The sequence below is a fragment of the Macrobrachium nipponense genome, chromosome 2 (genome assembly GCF_015104395.2).
Source record: "Macrobrachium nipponense isolate FS-2020 chromosome 2, ASM1510439v2, whole genome shotgun sequence".
Taxonomy (NCBI): domain Eukaryota; kingdom Metazoa; phylum Arthropoda; class Malacostraca; order Decapoda; family Palaemonidae; genus Macrobrachium; species Macrobrachium nipponense.
In genome coordinates this window covers 132,395,007-132,400,006 of record NC_087201.1, presented here as the reverse complement: position 1 = coordinate 132,400,006, position 5,000 = coordinate 132,395,007, and the positions used below count along the sequence as shown (strand labels likewise).

Below are 5,000 nucleotides of genomic sequence, written 5' to 3'. Positions count from 1 at the left end.
AAAAAGAGGGCGGCGCTGCGACATGGATTTCCGTTCGATGTCAACCGAGTTTCATGATGTTTTCTAATAGATTTTTTTTTTTTCTTTTTTAACAACAGGGTAACTAACGTGGTATTTCCGATTTTGACAATAACTGGCCATAAGGGGTGTCATGCCTGTCGATCATGCAAAAGAAGAGAGAGAGAGAGATGAAAAAGATATCAACGAGAGAGAGAGAGAGAGAGAGAGAGAGAGAGAGAGAGTCTAGGATAAAGAATGAGAATAAGAATCGCCTGTCAAAAATCGGAAAAGCCAAAGTGTAAGAGAGAGAGAGAGAGAGAGAGAGAGAGAGAGAGAGAGAGAGAGAGAGAGAGATGAAGAATTGGAGGGTTAGCCAGAAAAATCGAGAGATAAAAATATGAAATGCAACAAGGAGAGAGAGAGAGAGAGAGAGAGAGAGAGAGAGAGAGAGAGAGAGAGAGTGGAGGTGATCCTCACGGATAAAGAATGGGTAATAAAAATTGCTAGAGAAGAATTTTAAAAAGCATAAGTAAAAGAGACAGAGAGATCCACAGGGTTAAAGAATGAGAGTTAGCAAGAAAAAATCGCTTGAAAAAAACGTAAAAAAGCGAAAGAGAGAAAAAAAAGAGAGAGAGAAGAGAGAGAGAGAGAAGAAGAGGCAGATGAGAGAGAGAGAGACGAGAAGAGAGAGAGGAGGAGGAAGAAGAGAGAGAGAGAGAGTAAAAAAATCGCTTGAGAAAAATAGAAAAAGCAAGAGTGAGCTACTGAGATGGAACGATAAAGCGGGAAAGATACAATCCACGAAAAAATTACTTGAATTCTGTGCCCCGCTAAAAAAAAAATAAAAAAAAAAAAGGGGAGGGGGGGGGGGGGGGGGCCGGCCCGGCCCGGGTAATACATGCCATCCCCATTCCGCAATCACCCATTGTCCACCCTCTGGACTGTCATCACGAGTACATCTATTATACTGCCACTATAATTTTGCCTCAACTATCGTGCGTGGATAATTATAAATTTTTTCATCGGTTTCCCCATGAACACATCAGCAAAAGCAATGGAACTCATGAGAGAGAGAGAGAGAGAGAGAGAGAGGAGAGAGAGAGAGAGAGAGAGAGATCCGGTCGATAGCTTCCAACACAGAATGGTGAATTCAATACGGTTGTCCGAATGAATTTGGAAAAGTGTGCTAAATATATCGCTCGCTTAACATAGCAGTTAAAAAACGGTAATTGTACGAATTAAAAATGAGAGAGAGAGAGAGAGAGAGAGAGAGAGAGAGAGAGAGAGAGAGATATGAAAGCAAAGTTCACAGGATCTATGTCTATTATGCATTTTACTTTTTAATCAATGTCAGCAATTCCATCTGCTGGATGTACGTATAATTACGTGATATCAAGAGTGGAGGTATTAATAGTAATGTATGTATGAAATTACATGAATATCATGAGGTGAGAACGATTAATGAGATTTACAAATTACAATAACAAATAAAAGCATTTTCGTCCGCGATGACCTTAATAGTTTTAACGAGTGTTTGGGACGCGAAATGATTCAATCAATTCATCCAGATATACGATACTTTCGCTTGATGAAATTTGAAAAAAGTGAAATACATTAAAATCATATAAAAAAATACGTATGATTAGAATATTTAGATATGTGTACCAAAATGTAGGCTAAGCGACAAATTCCGTAACGAGCTCACACATAAATCAGTGATCGTATTACCTGGCCAAGAGAGGAACAATAATAAATCCCGGATTACCTACGAACCAAAACTGAAGTCTCGACCACCATCACCAGCACCCAAAAACCATCCGGGTTATCGATCACCAGCGAAAACAATGTCAATACAGAGTCACCACAAGTCGCCGACCGCTCGGTAAGCAACAAGGAAGCCAAGACCCAACCAAAAGAACCCTTCCTTTTTCGAAGACGATTCCTCTTCGAAGCCCTTCCTTGGCTCCTCTCCCTCTCCAAAGACTTGGCTCTCCTCTGCGTCTTTTTTTCCGAGTTCCGAGGTGTGTGTGGAACATTTGGTAGCGGGCAATTCGCGAAAAGATGGATGGTGTTGCAGAGGTTGCACAGTGGATGCAAAACGCCTCGGCGAGAAATGTGTGTTAACTCACATGTCAGCGCCAGAGAGAGGTTATCGTGCACAGCTTAAACAAACTACATTCGCTTAGAATACACATTTCCAAAATACATTAACGTAACAATGAGAGACACGCTTTCCTTCAATCTCCCATAACCTTCTACATACAATAGTTAAACCCACTAACCATTTTTAGCATATAAGTTCGTAATTACAATCATTAATCAATAATGAAAAATTACTGTCTCTCACCAAAGCTCATCATATAATTCAGTTATTATGTTCTTTCCCCTCTGAGAGCCCTCTTCACTTCTAATCTTTTTTTATAATTAGCCCATATACAACCTTCTATTGTGACTTTATGTATGATTACACAACAGTAATATGTACTATGAATGAATTCGACAAATAGTGGTTACGGATGGAAGAAAACTACTTTAGGATATTTATTTCCTTCCTTTATAAAAATTTTAGTAATTCCATAAACCCAATATCACACTAGTTTAATCTGTCGGTTCAATAGAAACACTCAATATCATTAGCTCCATTATAGAAGCTTCTTTAGGCTATAAGAGGAGTACAGCATTTAACTTGCATATACAACATTCACAACACAAACTGAAGGCTACATCTTGTCGGAATAAATATTCAAAAAATACACTGGGCAGTCATGTCACGCACTGAAAAAAAAAAAAAAAAAAAAAAAAAAAAAAAAAAAAAAAAAAAAAAAAAAAAAAAAAAAAAAAAAAAAAAAAAAAAAAAAAAAAAAGGGCAGGAACTCCTGAAAAATACTGACCATGAAAACAACAACAGAAAACTAACAAACGATTGGGCAAAACAAGAAAAAAGACACAGTAAGAAAAATACACACATTCGCTACAAACACCGGGTACCGACCGATACGGTCTTCCCATACTTACATACAATCACAATGACAAGTGATGTATATGATGTATATATGCAGATGTTCCACACATTGCATCTGCAATTATATATATATATATATATATATATATATATATATATATATATATATATATATATATATATATATAATATATATATATATATATATATAGTTTGTATATATAAAATCCCTTGACGGAAGTGGAATCAGCAGTTAGCCTTACAGCTACCAGCAATCATTTTGGGATGAAGTTGCTACCCCCCTACTATCCTTTTCCCAGGCAGCGACCCACCATTGTCGTCCTTAACCATCAGATCCACACTTGTGATTAACACCTGTTTTTAGGCCTCCAAAACTTGAGTTAAAATTGGTTTATTTTCCACCAAACGGGTTAAAATGTTACACCTGGTGGAAACGAGCTCTGTGTCTAGCTGGTGAGGGGACCGTTATTCCAAAAGCTAAACAAGCTACAGTCATTTTAAAACTCCTTTAGTTAAAGAATAAATTATTGGAAAAAAAAGGCTAACATATCAAAGAATTCATGTGTCAAATCAAAGACATACTTTGGCCAAAAGACACATTATTGAATAAGACGACACCGCAACAATTTTAAAATCCTTGTCCCTAATCCTACACAAAGGAATCAGACCACACTCAGACAGCAACCCTGAAGTGTACTAATCTCAACAAGAACCGCACCAGCGCGGAAAAAATCTATATAGATAACGAACAAAACAGGTGAGGAAAAGAATAGCCGGCGCAAGGGAGGGGAGGTGGGGTGGGGGATCTCTGGTTAAGGAGGGGGAGGAAGAAAGGGAAGGAGGGGAGGGAGGGTGGTGTCCAAGGGAAGAGGTGTACGGTGGGTTTTACTCTTTTCTCCTGATCTTGACAAACGACTTCAGAACGCCTCGCCCTTCCATATATCACTCACTCGCTCTCTCTCTCTCTCTCTCTCTCTCGCTTTGGTTGTTCTGTTTCAATTTCGAGATCCTCGAACTTTTCTTGAAGCCTTCTTTGTGGTTGGGGAGATTTTACCAGCTTATTCCCACTCAAAAGTGCAATCTTATCATCGTGACAAGATAAAGCCAGTTACTTGTACATTTCATATTACACATAACTAAATATGTTACTTCTTTTAGAATTTAATCAAACTTAAATTTTTCCATTTACATGCAAAGGACGCGCACAACAATTCATGAAATGCAGCAAGAAAAAAATATACTATACACACAAATGGACAATTTGCATGAAGCCCTGCCAAGTAATTAAGTCAGCACTTAACCGTAACGAGAGAGGTCCAACATTTTTTTTTTCCCAGAAGTATCTATTCCAGCCACTTCACCATGGCTTGGCGGGGGGTATGGCGTCCCAAAACCCACAAGAATCGGGTGACAGCTCTCGAAGTAACCGTAGGCAGCCGACGAAACGAAATGGTTACCATCAATTCTCATTGATGTCCTCACTCAATCCCTCCGGGTATTAACTAGCTCGGCTTTGTCGTCGGAAGAACCGTTGTATATGCTGAGGCCTTGTTCAAGGTACGTTGAGTGTTTTACCTTCTCATGGTTATGTAGACAAACTATGGAATTTTTTTTTATAGGTGTACGTATGCATGTACATCACACACACATATTATATAAATACATATATATATATATATATAATATATATATATATATATATATAAATACATATATATATATATATATATATATATATATATATATATATATACATATATATATATATATATATATATATAGATATATATATATATATATATATATATATAAACACACACACTTCTTGACAGTCCAGTGGATGAGGCCTCGTCACCGAAGTCCGAGATAGTTGCAATCGTGGTTCGAGCCCACAAGCTGGCCGGCTATCACTTATATCAATTATAATCCCCATTCAGTGCCCCATTTCCGAGACAGGGTGAATTGGATATTAAATGAAATTTGTAACTTAATGTTTGTGTGGATAAACAAAGACACG

At 37.7% G+C, this 5,000-nt stretch overlaps 1 protein-coding gene across 1 annotated transcript in view; it reads right to left on the bottom strand.

Annotated features, from left to right (window-relative positions):
• The window catches only part of LOC135220989 (teneurin-m-like), a 538,744-nt gene that overhangs the window by 484,332 nt on the left and 49,412 nt on the right, over positions 1-5,000 (bottom strand).